The sequence below is a fragment of the Bos taurus genome, chromosome 1 (assembly GCF_002263795.3).
Source record: "Bos taurus isolate L1 Dominette 01449 registration number 42190680 breed Hereford chromosome 1, ARS-UCD2.0, whole genome shotgun sequence".
Taxonomy (NCBI): domain Eukaryota; kingdom Metazoa; phylum Chordata; class Mammalia; order Artiodactyla; family Bovidae; genus Bos; species Bos taurus.
The window spans coordinates 122,028,941-122,046,378 of NC_037328.1; the positions used below are offsets into that span (position 1 = coordinate 122,028,941).

Genomic DNA, 17,438 nt, shown 5'->3' on the forward strand with positions numbered 1-17,438 from the left:
CAGGAAATGTTCTCTTGATATCTCCGATAAGAGATCTCTAGTCTTTCCATTCTGTTGTTTTCCTCTATTTCTTTGCACTGTTCATTGAAAAAGACCTACTTATCTCTCCTTACTGTTCTTGGAACTCTGCATTCAGTTGGGTATATCTTTCCCCTTTTCCCTTGCCTTTCACTTCTCTTCTTTCTTCTATTTGTAAAGCCTCCTTAGATAACCACTTTGCCTTCTTGGATTTCTTTTTCTTTGGAATGGTTTTGATTACCACTTCCTCTACAATGTTACAAACCTTCGTCCATAATTCTTCAGGCACTCTATCAGACCTAATCCCTTGAATATATTTGTCATTCCACTGTATAATCATAAGAGCCTTGATTCAGATCACACCCAAATGGCCAAGTGGTTTTCCCTACTTTCTTCAATATAAGCCTGAATTTTGCAAGAAGGAGCTTATGATCTAAGCCAAAGTCAGCCCCAGGTCTTGTTTTTACTGACTGTGTTGAGTTGCTCCATATTTGGCTGCAAATAACATAGTCTCATTTTGGTATTGACCATCTGATGATGTCCATGTGTATAGTCTTCTCTTTGGTTATTGGAAAAGGGTGCTTACTATGACCAGGATTTTCTCTTAAGAAAACACTGCTAGCCTTTCCCCTGCTTCATTTTGTACTCCAAGGCCAAACTTGCCTGTCATTCAGGGTATTTCTTGACTTCCTACTTTTGCATTCTAATCCCCTATGATGAAAAGGACATTTTTTTTTTTTTTAATGGTAGTTCTAGAAGATGCTGTAGATATTCAAAAACTTGTCAGCTTCAGCTCCTTCAGCATCAGTGGTTGGGTATAGACTTGGATTACTGTGCTGTTGAATGATTTACCTTGAAAATGAACTGAGATCATTCTGTTATTTTTGAGGCTGCACCCGAGTACTGCATTTTGAACTCTGTTCTTGACCCCAGAGATCAAATTGCCAACATCCACTGGATCATGGAAAAAGCAAGAGAGTTCCAGAAAAAACATATATTTCTGCTTTATTGACTATGCCAAAGCCTTTGACTGTGTGGATCACAATAAACTGTGGAAAATTCTGAAAGAGATAGGAATACCAGACCACCTGACCTGCCTCTTGAGAAATCTGTATGGAGGTCAGGAAGCAACAGTTAGAACTGGACATGGAACAACAGACTGGTTCCAAATAGGAAAAGGAGTACGTCAAGGCTGTATATTGTCATCCTGCTTATTTAATTTATATGCAGCATACATCATGAGAAACACTGGACTGGAAGAAACACAAGCTGGAATCAAGATTACCAGGAGAAATATCAATAACCTCAGATATGCAGATGACACCACCCTATGGCAGAAAGTGAAGAGGAACTAAAAAGCCTCTTGATGAAAGTGAAAGGGGAGAGTGAAAAAGTTGGCTTAAAGCTCAACATTCAGAAAACAAAGATCATGGCATCTGGTCCCATCACTTTATGGGAAATAGATGGGGAAGCAGTGTCAGACTTTATTTTTCTGGGCTCCAAAATCACTGCAGATGGTGACTGCAGCCATGAAATTAAAAGACACTTACTCCTTGGAAGGAAAGTTATGACAAACCTAGATAGCCTATTCAAAAGCAGAGACATTACTTTGCCAACAAAGGTTCATCTAGTCAAGGCTATGGTTTTTCCAGTGGTCATGTATGGATGTGAGAGTTGGACTGTGAAGAAGGCTGAGCACCGAAGAATTGATGCTTTTGAACTGTGGTGTTGGAGAAGACTCTTGAGAGTCCCTTGGACTGCAAGGAGATCCAACCAGTCCATTCTAAAGGAGATCAGCCCTGGGATTTCTTTGGAAGGAATGATGCTTAAGCTGAAATTCCAGTACTTTGGCCACCTCATGCAAAGAGTTGACTCATTGGAAAAGACTCTGATGCTGGGAGGGATTGGGGGCAGGAGGAAAAGGGGATGACAGAGGATGAGATGGCTGGATGGCATCACTGACTCAATGGACGTGAGTCTGAGTGAACTCCAGGAGTTGGTGCTGGACAGGGAGGCCTGGTGTGCTGCGATTTATTGGGTTGCAAAGATTTGGACACGACTGAGCGACTGAACTGAACTTGACCCCAAGGGGTATTCCATTTCTTCTAAGTGATTCTTGCCCACAATATATTCTTGCCCACAACAGATATAATGATCATCTTAATTAAATTCACCCATTCCTGTCCATTTTAGTCACTGACTCCTAAGATGTCAATGTTACTCTTGTTATCTCCTGTTTGACCATGTCCAATTTACCTTGATTCACAGACCTAACATTCCAGGTTCCTATGCAATACTGTTCTTTACAGCATCAGTCTTAACTTTCACCACCAGACACATCCATAACTGAGTGTCAATTCTGCTTTGGTTGAGCCACTCCATTCTTCCTGGAGATATTAGTTATTGCCTTCAGCTTCCCCAGTACTATATTGGACACCTTCTGACCTGGAGGGCTCATTTTCATATCTTTTTGCCTTGTCGTTCTGTCCATAAGGTTCTCCCTTCAAGAATACTGGAGTGGGTTGCTATTTCCTTCTCCAGTGGATTATGTTTTGTCAGAACTTATCACTATGACCTGTCCATCTTGGGTGGCCCTGCATGACATGACTCAGCTTCACTGAGTATGCAAACCCCTTTGCCATGACAAGGCTATGATCCATGAAGGAGAAATTACCAGAAGATGAATTCAATTCTTGCAGTAATCAAAAAATGCATAGAATTATGGGATTTCATTGCTATTAAAATTAAGTGCTGCAGGTGGAGCTCATATAGCTATTGACTTGCTACGGCTTTTTAATTTTCATAGTTTTTTTTCTTGTTTAACAGATATATAAATGTGTTTCATCAGATCCCTTAGCATCCCTCTGCATCAGAATTATCTCTGTTATGCTGTTGAAATTCATTTCTGTATTTTTGTTTTTATCTAGGGTTTCATGTTTTATGAAAACAATGGCTGTATTCAACTTTTGACAGGAGGAATATGATAGCAGAGTAATGAAAGTATCAAAAAATTTGATGTCTATATTAACTGGGACTGTATAAAAGAAAAACTCATTTTTTTTTCTCTTGAAAGTCATTATGCCACATATGAAATACTCTTGGTATCTGTAGTCCCAGAATGTGATTTCAGTTTGAAACAATGGTCCATTTTCTGTTCACATGCTTATAAATATTTTATACATTTTCTTTGACTGTTCACTGTGTATTTGGGAGAAATGCATAGGACTGTTTACCTTTAGACATGAAACTTCTTATGAAAAACTATTTTGAATTATATTCTGATTTATTTTACGTTTTTATAGCAAAAATTAATGAAAGACTTATTAAATGAATTATACTGTAAAATTATATTTTATTAAATCTAATTATTTCACACATAATAAGTGATGTTATTTTGCAAACACTGTATATTTGAGAACTAATATTAACATAATTTCAGTTTCCTTTACAATTATGTTCAAATAATAATATAAAAACCAAGGAAAGTAAATGTGTTTGTTTTATTTTCAGGGATCCACACTATATGAAATTTTTGATAAACTAATCTGCTAATGTAAATAAAATCTTCATATCAACAAGGCAATAAATTGCCATTTTTGACAGTTTTCAGCAAACAAAGAAAAACATGATTCTGTCCCCAAAAGGACACATTTTAAAAACTCACTCTAAAACTGGGATATTGTTATAATTTTTGAAGTAACCATTTACACATGAAATAGCTCCTATATCCTATTGTTTACAAAACACAGAAACCTTGATATTATTCTATGTATTAAATATAACATACCTACTCCTTTGCAGGGCTTCCCTGGGGGCTCAGTGATAAAGAACCTCCCACCAATGCAGGAGAGGCAAGTTCAATCCCTGGACTGGGAAGATCTTCTGGAGAAGAAAGTGGCAACCTACTCCAGTATTCTTGCCTGGGAAATCCCATGGACATAGACTGGCAGGCTACAGTCCATGGTTTAGTGAAAGAGTTGGACATGACTTAGTTACTAAACAACATCAGCAACTCTTTTGCAGGGTAAAAACTTCAATAGAAATCTAATATGAAGTGTACTAATAATCAAATAAGTGAAATTTTAGAATGGTTAACATGTTTTCTTATACATTTGATTTTCTAAACAATCAGTGAACAAATAATTCAAGTGGTATTCTGAACCCTGTACCTCTCATTATCTTTCAAACTCCTTAAAAGGAGCAAAAGCATATGACACCATTAGTAAAACCAATACTAGTACTAGAAAATAGGAGTTCTATCTATCAGAAAGTTAGAGGAATTTTTATACTCTGTCTTGTAGAGAAAATTAAATTGTGTGAAATGTCCAAACCACAATTTACTTCATGCAAAGGAAGTGTGTTTAATAAGTAAGAGCTTAGGAGGTTGGGTCCCAAGATGGTGGAGGAACAGGATGGGGAGACCACTTTGTCTCCCACAAATTCATCAAAAGATCATTTGAATGCTGAGCAACTTCCACAAAACAACTTCTGAACGCTGGTGCAGGACACCTGGCATCCAGAAAGGCAGCCCATTCTCTTGGAAAGGAGGTAGGACAAAATATAAAAGACAAAAAGATAGACAAAAGGGTTAGGGACAGAGACCTGTCTTGGCAAGGGAGACATGAAGGAGGAGAAGTTTCCACACAGTAAGAAACTCTCTCAGGGGCATGTCTTGGGGGTTTTGGAATCTCAGAGGGCAACATAACTGGGAAGAAGAAGAAGAAGGAAAAAAAAAAAAAGAAACAGAGAATATGCACCTAACCGCAACTGCCAGCAGAGAAGTAGCCCAGATGCTCACGTCCGCCACCAGCAAGTGGGCTGGGCAGAGAGGTGTGGGCTGCATAATCAGTGCTTAGGCTAAGGACCAGAACTGAATGCCCTGAGGACAATCGGAAGGAGCTAACAAGAGATAGTAACCCAAACTGTGGGATTGCCAGAAAGGAAAAAAAAAGAACTTTCCCATGAAAGGCTCTAATGTCCAGCCTGGCCCACTCACAGAATAAAAGATTAAGTGAATACCAAAGGAGAGCTAGCCAGCTGCATACAGGCACCCCTTCCCACTGCCCCCAGAGGCAGAGAGGCAGGTGTGTGACAGCCAGAGCTGGAAGGCAAGGGGCTGCTGTAATCTCAGCCCCAGAGATCACTCCCTCCACCAAACTGTGAACAGGCTCCCAGTTGCTAACCATGTCTTCCTGGGATCCTGGATTGTTGACATCCACCAGGAGGGTCACAGCCTGAGATCAGCTCCCCAGAGAAGACACACAGCACACCTGAGATGGTGCTCTCGTGATGCACCGGGGAACCGAGTGTCCAGGACTGGGGAGGTGATTAAGACGCATGGCCCACCTGCAAGTGTGCTTGCCAAGCACCTGGTCACCTGAGCTGCTTGGACCTGGGAAGGACAAAAAATGCACACCCAACTGAATCTGTGCCCTTGTGGAGTGCCTGAGAACTTGAGCGGTTTAGACCTGGGAGGTGCATGAAACGCAGGGTCTGCTTTGGACAGTGCCTTTGCAGAGAAATCTGGAGCCTGAGCAGTGTAGACAACAGGAAACAAATGCTGCCTTGATCTATGGCAAAGCCAGTGTGGTCCATAGACTGCAATCACTCCCAACACATGCCAGCGATATTTGTTTGCAGTATTCCTCCCTCCCCAGAACACTACTGAACAAGTGAGCCTAAATAAGTGAACACCTTCGCTCCCTTGTGTCAGGGTGGAAGTTAGACACTGAAGAGACTTGCAAAGAGAGGAAGCCAAAATTAACAAACAAGAGGGAACCACTCAGGAAGTAACAGGTGCAACAGATTAAATCCCTGTAGTTAACATTGACTAAACATCGGAGTGGGGCTATAGACCTTGAGAAAAAGTACAAGCTGAAACAAGGAACTATCTGAAATTGAACTGACTCCACACTGCCCACAACAGCTCCAGAGAAATTCCTAGATATATTTTTACTATTATCACTTTTTTAAAAAAAAGTTTAAGTTCTTTATTACTCCTTTAATTTTCATTTTCATAACCTACTATTGCCAAAAAAGACCCTACTTTTAAAGCTAGTTATATATATATATATATATATATAAATTTTTGTGATTGATTTTGTTTTGTATTTTTTATATTGTATCTTTGAGAGTCTAACCTCTATACTAGATTTTTAATTTTTGCTTTTTGGTATTTGTTATCAATTTTGTACCTTTAAGAATCAAATCTTCAGTATCCATTTTCACTTAGGGATGTGATTACTGGTTTGGTTGTTCTCTCCCCTTTTGACTCCCCCTTTCTCTCCCAGGTCACCTCTATCTCCTTCCCCCCCCCCCCACCCCGCCCTTCTCTTCTCTATTTTATGAGTCTCTCTGGGCGTTCCAGACTGTGGAGAGTACTTAGGGAACTGATTACTGGGTACATTGCTCTTTCCTTTTTTGATTCCCCTTCTCCTCTTGCTCACCTCTATCTCCCTCCTCCCTCTTCTCTTCTCCATGTAACTCTGTGAACCTCTCTTGGTGTCCTTCGCTGTGGAGAACTGTTTCACCATTAACCTAGACATTTTATTATCTGTACTGAATGGATGGAGACATCCTGAGGCTATTGTAACAATAAGACTGAAAGCCAGAGGTGGGTGGCTTAACTCCAAAACCTGAGAACATCAGAGAACTCCTGATTTCAGGGAACATTAATAAAGAGCTGATCACCCAAAAGACTCCATACATACAGTGAAACAAAGCTCACCCAAGAGCCAATAAGTTCCAGTGCAAGACATACCATGCTAATTTTCCAGTAAGCAGGAACACAGCCCTGAGCATTAAAAGACAGGCTACTCAAAGCCATGCCAACCCCATAGATACCCCAAAACTCACTACTGGACATGTCATTGCACTCTAGAAGAAGACATCCAGCTCCACCCACTGGAACACTGACGTAGGCTCCCCTAACAAGGAAAAGTTGAAAAGCCACTAGTCCAACCCCACCCACAGGGAGCAAGCTCCACAATAAAGAGGAATCATTAACTTCCAGCCTACAGACAGGGCACCATAAACACACCAATCTAAACAAAAAGAAAAGGCAGGGAAATACTCAGCAGGTAAAGTTCAGTTCAGTCACTCAGTCATGTCTGACTCTTTGTGACTCCATGAACCGTAGCATGCCAGGCCTCCCTGTCCATCACCAACTGCCAGAGTCTACCCAAACCCATGTCCACTGAGTCAGTGATGCCATCCAACCATCTCATCATCTGTCATCCCCTTCTCCTCCTGCTCTCAATCCTTCCCAGCATCAGGGTCTTTTCAAGTGAGTCAGCTCTTCGCATCAGGTGGCCAAAATATTGGAGTTTCACCTTCAACATCATTCCTTCCAATGAACACCCAGGGCTGATCTCCTTTAGGATGGACTGGTTGGATCTCCTTGCAGTCCAAGGGACTCTCAAGAGTCTTCTCCAACACCACCGTACAAAAGCATCAATTCGTCGGCACTCAGCTTTCTTTATAGTCCAACTCTCACATCCATACATGACCATTGGAAAAACCATTGCCTTGTCTAGACAGACCTTTGTTGGCAAAGTAATGTCTCTACTTTTTAATATGCTGTCTAGGTTGGTCATAACTCTCTTTCTAGGGAGTAAATATCTTTTAATTTCATGGCTGCAATCACCATCTGCAGTGATTTTGGAGCCCAGAAAAATAAAGTCAGCACTGTTTCCACTGTTTCCCCATCTATTTGCCATGAAGTGATGGGACCGTATGCCATGATCTTAGTTTTCTGAATGTTGAACTTTAAGCCAACGTTTTTACTCTCCTCTTTCACTTTCATCAAGAGGCTCTTTAGCTCTTCTTCATGTTCTGCTATAAGAAAGAAAGAAAAGAAAGAAAGTGAAGTTGCTCAGTCGTGTCCGACTCTTTGCGACCCCATAGACTGTAGCCTACGAGGCTCCTCCGTTCATGGGATTTTCCAGGCAAGAGTACTGGAGTGGGTTGCCATTTCATTCTCCAGAGGATCTTCCTGACCCAGGGATCAAACCTGGGTTTCTGGCATTGTAGGCAGACGGTTTACCATCTGAGCTACCAGGGAAGCCTTGAATATTCTGCCATAAGGGTGGTGTCAACTGCATATCTGAGGTTACTGATATTTCTTCAGGCAATCTTGATTCCAGCTTGTGCTTCTTCCAGCCCAGCGTTTCTCATGATCCAGCAATCCCACTTCTGGGCATACACACTGAGGAAACCAGAATTTAAAGACACACGTGTGCTCCAATGTTCTTTGCAGCACTATTCACAATAGCTAGGACATGGAAGCAACCTAGATGTCAATCAGCAGATGAATGGATAAGAAAGTTTTAGTATATACACAATGGAACATTACTTAGCTATCAAAAAGAACACATTTGAGTCAGTTCTACTGAGGTGGATGAAACTGGAGCCTATTATACAGAATGAAGTGAGTCAGAAAGAGAAACACCAATACACTATATTAATGTATATATATGGAATTTACAAAGATGGTAATGATGACCCTATATGTGAGACCTTTGTAATTAGCCTCCAATTAAAATTAAGTAATTAATTAAAAAAATAAATAAGAGCTTAGGAGAGAGACTTCCTTTCATCCACAGCAGAACTGAACACCACTAGGTTCTAATGTTGAGAACATTGGGATGGCAGAGAAGCTGCAGGAAAAGTCATGTCCAGACCACCTTTCATTAGCCTAAATAATTCACCAAATGCCAGATTCCTATGATGAAGTGTAACTGAGGCACTCACATTCAGTTTTTATTTAGTACAGACAGTGTACCAGGTACAATGAGGTACAGCTGGATCCTAGTGGTATTAGTTATGCTAGTTAGAGAAGGAGGGCTTTCTGAGCTGTCAGGTACCACAGTCAACCCCAAAAGAGGTCAGAGGTACAGATGTTATCTCTATATAGCTATATCTTGCTTTCATTTTCTCCCTCCCCTTCCTCCCATATTCTTCCTTCCTTTCCTTTACATAGGACCCAGGATCTCTGGTTATGTAAAGTAAAACTGAAGTTAATCTGAAAGATTCCTCTGTCTTCAACTGTGTAAGAGAGATTTAAGCAGAAATCCACACACCATCTACAGGACTCATGTAAGTTCAAATACAAGACAAATACCTTCTAATTAAATATTTACAAAGAGAAAAACAGCCAAATATGAAAGATTAGACATTTAAATTAGGAAAATACCATGAATTACAATAAATATCTAATTTGTAATCTCTGATTTTTGAGAGAATGCTGCATATGTATTTATTTCTGGAACAGGCATAGAAAAATGAGAACATTCTGATGTAGCAAAAGTATGATGGAAGAAAGATACCACAGTAAAAAGACGGATTTTAGAACTTCTCCAGCAAGTCTAACAAAGTGTAGACAGAAAAGGTGATTTTTTAGGAACAGATATATCAACTTTGGGCTCTCCGGGTAGCTCAGCTAACAAAGAATCTGCCTGCAATGCAGGAGACCCCAGTTCAGTTCCTGGATTGGGAAGATGCCCTGGAGAAAGGATAGGCTACTCACTCTATTCTTGGGCTTCCCTGGTGGCTCAGGCAATAAAGAATCCACTTGCAATGAGAGAGACTTGGGTTTAATCCCTGAGTTAGAAAGATCCCCTGGAGGACAGCATGGCATCCCACTCCAGTATTCTTGCCTGGAGAATCCCCATAGACAGAAGAGCCTGGAGGGCTACATACAGTCCATGGTGTTACGAAGAATTGGACATGACTGACCAACTAAGCACAGTACATATCAACTTACAACCAGAATTCCAGAAGGAAAAAATTAGATAGAACCAAAATAATAATTTTTTAAATTTATTTTTTATTGGATAATTGCTTTACAAAATTTTGTTGTTTTCTGTCAAACCTCAACATTAATCAGCCATAGGTATACATATATCCCTTCCCTGTTGAACCTCCCTGCCATCTGCCACCCCATTCCACCCCTCTAGATTGATACAGAGCCCCTAAGAATAATTTTTATAAGTAATAAATCTTATTTGCAACCAGGACTGACTGTACTCTTCCAGTCGAATGAATTTATCATATATCAGAAAAATTCATGGAAATACCTATTTATGATTATTTATTAACAAAACATGGCAACCCACTCCAGTACTCTTGCCTTGAGAATCCCATGGATGGAGGAGCCTGGTAGGCTGCATTCCATGGGGTTGCAAAGAGTCGGACACGACTGAGCGACTTCACTTTCACGCATTGGAGAAGGAAATGGCAATCCACTCCAGTGTTCTTGCCTGGAGAATCCCAGGGATGGGGGAGCCTGGTGGGCTGCCGTCTATGGCGTCGCACAGAGTCGGACACGACTGAAACGTCTTAATAATAGTAGTAGTAGTATTAACAAAACAATTATTATATGTCTGCAGGAGGGCAGACATTGTCAGACCTTAGTAGAATGGTTTCTGTGGCTTAAAATTCATGACCTTCCCACAGTCTAGTTAATTTTTTTACTTCATCAATAAGGTTCAATCAATTCAGCAATGTTTAATCACAAATATTTTAAAAAAATCAAAGGATATGAGACAAAGAGAAATTTTAGAAAGGTACTGTGTGCCCCCATTTCCCAAGCCTGCCTTTGAATAGAGACCTTACCACTGCAGAGGTTCTGTCCCTCGAGATGATGTGACTTAGAGTCACTGACTCATTCAGAACATTGACTCATTCAGAACTGGCTATCCTTCTCACACTGAAAAGAACAAAAGAAAAGCATCATATCTCAGGTCATCATGCTGCCCACCAAGTCCTAGCTCTTTGCTTATAAGTATCATTCTCTACCCAAACTGGGCTCTTTGAGAAATGAGCTGAAATGAGATCAATTTCTCAGCTGATCAATGAGAAATGAGCTCTTTGATCCTAGAGCTGAAGCAGGGAAAACTAAAAGATCAGCCTCAAGCAAATTATGGAATATCAAGTAAGTCTTCAAGGAATGAAGATGGAGTATCAAATGAATAAATTTGAAAGGGCTCCAACCAGCAAAATTAAGGGCAATTTGAGCATCAAAATATTTTATCAGATTATTACCATGTAATAAAGTAGGACACCATGTGTCCCTATAGATATAATAAATGTAAAAATGAAAACTTTAATGAGGACACAGATATAGTTTTGAATTACTCTCTCATGAAACCTTTTCAATTTTTAAGGGGAAATGATTAACTTTTCTAGCACAGCCTCGCAGCCCCCACTATGTTCATGTAATCAAAGTGATCATCGTCAATAAATGAACAAAGTAAATTGATAAGATTCAGTAAGATAGAGCATCAGGAGTTGTGATATGTAGTTTAGCATAGCACACAGTGAAGTAATATTTCCAAGTTTTATTAAAATATAATTTATATATAACATTGTATTAGTTTAGATGTGCAACATGATGATTTATGTTCATATTGCAAAATGATCACCACAGCAAATTTAGTTAACATCCATCCCCTCATATTTAATTTTTTTTTTCCCTTGTGATGAGAATTTTAAGATTTCCTCTCTTAGCAACTTTCAAAATACATGACACAGTATTGTCAACTATAATCACCATACTTTGGCCACTTCATGTGAAAAGTTGACTCATTGGAAAAGACTCTGATGCTGGGAGGGATTGAGAGCAGGAGGAGAAGGGGATGACAGAGGATGAGATGGCTGGATGGCATCACCAACTGGATGGACATGAGTCTGGGTGAACTCCGGGAGTTGGTGATGGACAGGGAGGCCTGGCGTGCTGCGATTCATGGGTTTGCAAAGAGTCGGACATGACTGAGTGACTGAACTGAACTGAACTGAATGTTTCAAAACTTGAAATATACTAGATTTTCAGTGAGACATAATATCTCTGTATTTCCTTTAATTACTCATTCATGTCAGTTCTCTGAAACCAGTGATGCAGGTTACTGAAACCAAGAGGGTACAATCCTGCAATGCTCGTTTGATCTTTCTGGGTCTAGAAAAAGGAAAGATTTTCAATGTTTTAATCTGGCTGAGGGCTCATGAGTTGCTGTTGGCCTGTACCCTTTAGGCTTTCTCATTTCCCCCAGGCAGAAGTTAGGTATCCAAGCAGCACAGTTCCTTTTGGACTAACGGCATTTTTTACTAAGTGACAGCCTTTATCATGGTCTTTTTCCAATGTAGTGGTCCGTGGGACTTGTGTGTCTCTCCTGAACAGAGTGTGAAGTGCTAAACTCTGCCCCTGTTTTCAGGGTAATTGACATCATGGATAGGGGCCAGATGGCAGTTCATGCTCACATCCATCTAACAAGCCCCATCCCTTGGCTCACGGTAGTTCACAAACGTTGTGTTGTGCTGACCATTGTTAAGGTTAGCCAAAAGGCTCACGCCCAAGAGAAGCTTACCACAGTATCCCTATCACTCTGCCTCAGGTCCTCATACAGCAAAAGCACTCTCTCTTTTCCATTTTGAATACCTTTCACCCCTATTTTTGATATACCAACCTTGTTACCTCTTCCCTTAATCAAAGCCCGACACCAAATGCGATGTCCTAATTCACACTCAAATTTGTCTTTCTCCCTTGGATATACATTTGAAGGGGAGCTTTTCAAGAATATCCCCCTGCACAAGGTGCAAAAAAGGGGAATCAATGCAACAGAAGACTACATACATACTCTGACACCATTTTACCAATTGTAATGTAATTTTAAAAATTCTATGATTGTTGTTCAATATAGAGCTTTAGGGTCTTTAGCTACGAATAAGCCCATGAGGAAGTGGCCCCAGCTTGGTCAGTTATTCAAATAAAGTGTGGGTGGCACTGGGCATCCCCCTTTGCCCCTATGCTGCCACTCCAGGACTACAGGAAAATCATAGCTTTACATCTTACTACACATGTGAGTGTTCACAGAACTAAGTAACTTCAAAGTTCTGAATGGAATGTTTATTGTTATGGCTGTTTGGATGTCCCATCTCAGACTCTTCCTCACAGCAGCTCTGGCAAACTGTGGGTGTGAGCCAGATGAAGGACCAGGCCTCCTCAAACTCCCTTCTCAGGTAGTTATTTCACATGGAATGTCTAGAAACTAATGTGTTCTAGTTGGCATCATAACTGATGTCTATCCAATCTTTATGTCTATGGTCCTATTCATGACCTATCTGTTAAAGACGATAACTCACCTTAGGAAACTGTAGTCTTCAGGCAAAAGAGTCTCTAACTCGGCTGATGTTTCATTGATGATGTTCTGAAAATCTTGCTTCCTTTCCGGAGATGATACCCAGTTTCCTGGGTTTTGGACAAGTCTCTGAGATTCCCACTCAGGTGCTCAATATCAAAAGTTGCACAGTACGTAAGACAAATGCTAACAAGTATGAAAGGAGAAATTAACAATAACACAATAATAGTGGGAGACTTTAATACCCCACTTACACCTATGGATAGATCAACTAAACAGAAAATTAACAAGGAAACACAAACTTTAAACGATACAATAGACCAGTTAGACCTAATTGATATCTATAGGACATTTCATCCCAAAACAATGAATTTCACCTTTTTCTCAAGCGCACATGGAACCTTCTCCAGGATAGATCACATCCTGGGCCATAAAGCTAGCCTTGGTAAATTCAAAAAAATAGAAATAATTCCAAGCATTTTTTCTGACCACAATGCAGTAAGATTAGATCTCAATTACAGGAGAAAAACTACTAATAATTCCAACATATGGAGGCTGAACAACACACTGCTGAATAACCAACAAATCACAGAAGAAATCAAGAAAGAAATCAAAATTTGCATAGAAACGAATGAAAATGAAAACACAACAACCCAAAACCTGTGGGACACGGTAAAAGCAGTCCTAAGGGGAAAGTTCATAGCAATACAGGCACACCTCAAGAAACAAGAAAAAAGTCAAATAAATAACCTAACTCTACACCTAAAGCAACTAGAAAAGGAAGAAATGAAGAACCCCAGGGTTAGTAGAAGGAAAGAAATCTTAAAAATTAGAGCAGAAATAAATGCAAAAGAAACAAAAGAGACCATAGCAAAAATCAACAAAACCAAAAGCTGGTTCTTTGAAAGGATAAATAAAATTGACAAACCATTAGCCAGACTCATCAAGAAACAAAGGGAGAAAAATCAAATCAACAAAATTAGAAACGAAAATGGAGAGATCACGACAGACAACACAGAAATACAAAGGATCATAAGAGACTACTATCAACAATTATATGCCAATAAAATGGACAACGTGGAAGAAATGGACAAATTCTTAGAAAAGTACAACTTTCCAAAACTCGACCAGGAAGAAATAGAAAATCTTAACAGACCCATCCCAAGCACGGAAATTGAAACTGTAATCAAAAATCTTCCAGCAAACAAAAGCCCCGGTCCAGACGGCTTCACAGCTGAATTCTACCAAAAATTTAGAGAAGAGCTAACACCTATCCTGCTCAAACTCTTCCAGAAAATTGCAGAGGAAGGTAAACTTCCAAACTCAGTCTATGAGGCCACCATCACCCTAATACCAAAACCTGACAAAGATCCCACAAAAAAGAAAACTACAGGCCAATATCACTGATGAACATAGATGCAAAAATCCTTAAGAAAATTCTAGCAATCAGAATCCAACAACACATTAAAAAGATCATACACCATGATCAAGTGGGCTTTATCCCAGGGATGCAAGGATTCTTCAATATCCGCAAATCAATCAATGTAATACACCACATTAACAAATTGAAAAATAAAAACCATATGATTATCTCAATAGATGCAGAGAAAGCCTTTGACAAAATTCAACATCCATTTATGATAAAAACTCTCCAGAAAGCAGGAATAGAAGGAACATACCTCAACATAATAAAAGCTATATATGACAAACCCACAGCAAACATTATCCTCAGTGGTGAAAAATTGAAAGCATTTCCTTTAAAGTCAGGAACAAGACAAGGGTGCCCACTTTCACCATTACTATTCAACATAGTTTTGGAAGTTTTGGCCACAGCAATCAGAGCAGAAAAAGAAATAAAAGGAATCCAAATTGGAAAAGAAGAAGTAAAACTCTCACTATTTGCAGATGACATGATCCTCTACATAGAAAACCCTAAAGATTCCACCAGAAAATTACTAGAAATGATCAATGACTATAGTAAAGTTTCAGGATATAAAATCAACACACAGAAATCCCTTGCATTCCTATACACTAATAATGAGAAAACAGAAAGAGAATTTAAGGAAACAATTCCATTCACCATTGCAACGGAAAGAATAAAATACTTAGGAATATATCTACCTAAAGAAACTAAAGACCTATATATAGAAAACTATAAAACACTGGTGAAAGAAATCAAAGAGGACACTAATAGATGGAGAAATATACCATGTTCATGGATTGGAAGAATCAATATAGTGAAAATGAGTATACTACCCAAAGCAATCTATAGATTCAACGCAATCCCTATCAAGCTACCAACAGTATTCTTCACAGAGCTAGAACAAATAATTTCACAATTTGTATGGAAATACAAAAAACCTCGAATAGCCAAAGCGATCTTGAGAAAGAAGAATGGAACTGGAGGAATCAACCTACCTGACTTCAGGCTCTACTACAAAGCCACAGTTATCAAGACAGTATGGTACTGGCACAAAGACAGAAATATTGATCAATGGAATAAAATAGAAAGCCCAGAGATAAATCCACGCACATATGGACACCTTATCTTTGACAAAGGAGGCAAGAATATACAATGAATTAAAGACAATCTCTTTAACAAGTGGTGCTGGGAAATCTGGTCAACCACTTGTAAAAGAATGAAACTGGACCACTTTCTAACACCATACACAAAAATAAACTCAAAATGGATTAAAGATCTAAACGTAAGACCAGAAACTATAAAACTCCTAGAGGAGAACATAGGCAAAACACTCTCTGACATACATCACAGCAGGATCCTCTATGACCCACCTCCCAGAATATTGGAAATAAAAGCAAAAATAAACAAATGGGACCTAATTAACCTTAAAAGCTTCTGCACATCAAAGGAAACTATTAGCAAGGTGAAAAGGCAGCCTTCAGAATGGGAGAAAATAATAGCAAATGAAGCAACCGACAAACAACTAATCTCAAAAATATACAAGCAACTCCTACAGCTCAACTCCAGAAAAATAAACGACCCAATCAAAAAATGGGCCAAAGAACTAAATAGACATTTCTCCAAAGAAGACATACAGATGGCTAACAAACACATGAAAAGATGCTCAACATCACTCATTATCAGAGAAATGCAAATCAAAACCACTATGAGGTACCATTTCACACCAGTCAGAATGGCTGCGATCCAAAAGTCTACAAATAATAAATGCTGGAGAGGGTGTGGAGAAAAGGGAACCCTCTTACACTGTTGGTGGGAATGCAAACTAGTACAGCCACTATGGAGAACAGTGTGGAGATTCCTTTAAAAACTGGAAATAGAACTGCCTTATGATCCAGCAACCCCACTGCTGGGCATACACACTGAGGAAACCAGAAGGGAAAGAGACACATGTACCCCAATGTTCATCGCAGCACTGTTTATAATAGCCAGGACATGGAAGCAACCTAGATGTCCATCAGCAGATGAATGGATAAGAAAGCTGTGGTACATATACACAATGGAGTATTACTCAGCCATTAAAAAGAATACATTTGAATCAGTTCTAATGAGGTGGATGAAACTGGAGCCTATTATACAGAGTGAAGTAAGCCAGAAGGAAAAACATAAATACAGTATACTAACACATATATATGGAATTTAGAAAGAGGGTAACAATAACCCGGTGTACGAGACAGCAAAAGAGACACTGATGTATAGAACAGTCTTATGGACTCTGTGGGAGAGGGAGAGGGTGGGAAGATTTGGGAGAATGGCAATGAAACATGTAAAATATCATGTAGGAAACGAGTTGCCAGTCCAGGTTCGATGCACGATGCTGGATGCTTGGGGCTGGTGCACTAGGATGGCCCAGAGGGAGGGTATGGGGAGGGAGGAAGGAGGAGGGTTCGGGATGGGGAACACATGTATACCTGTGGCGGATTCATTTTGATATTTGGCAAAACTAATACAATTATGTAAAGTTTAAAAAAAAAAAAAAGTTGGAAGCTGAGATTTATATCTGGAGAACAGGAAAACAAATATAATAGCCCATGAGTAACCAATCTCCAATCTCATATGATTAATGAATTCTAATCAGCCATCTGTATAAAATATATCTGCCCTTGCCTGAGCCTCTTCTTCCTGCCCAAATTGATTTACTCCATCCACACCCTCGGCCCCTATTTCAGGAACCATTTCAATTACTCCTGCTGTTCCTCTTCTTCAGAAGAGGATGTTAGCCGTAGCTTCCCTATTTATAATACTCGGTGCAAACAAAGCATCTTCAAGGCTCATATTTTTGATCGCTAAAACTGGGATGAGAGGAG

At 39.6% G+C, this 17,438-nt stretch overlaps 1 protein-coding gene across 4 annotated transcripts in view; it reads left to right on the forward strand.

The window, feature by feature from the left end:
* The window catches only part of PLSCR1 (phospholipid scramblase 1), a 70,913-nt gene that overhangs the window by 7,057 nt on the left and 46,418 nt on the right, over positions 1-17,438 (forward strand). Inside the window, exon 2 of one of the 4 annotated variants that reach the window (XM_024990963.2) lies at positions 8,999-9,114. The exons of 1 other annotated variant lie outside the window; for it this stretch is intronic. The gene's annotated coding sequence lies outside the window, so the exon portion shown is untranslated. Of the gene's footprint in view, positions 1-8,998; positions 9,115-11,604; positions 13,033-17,438 lie in introns of those variants that run through there. 2 more of the 4 variants (XM_024991283.2, NM_001105506.2) reach the window with 2 other exon arrangements.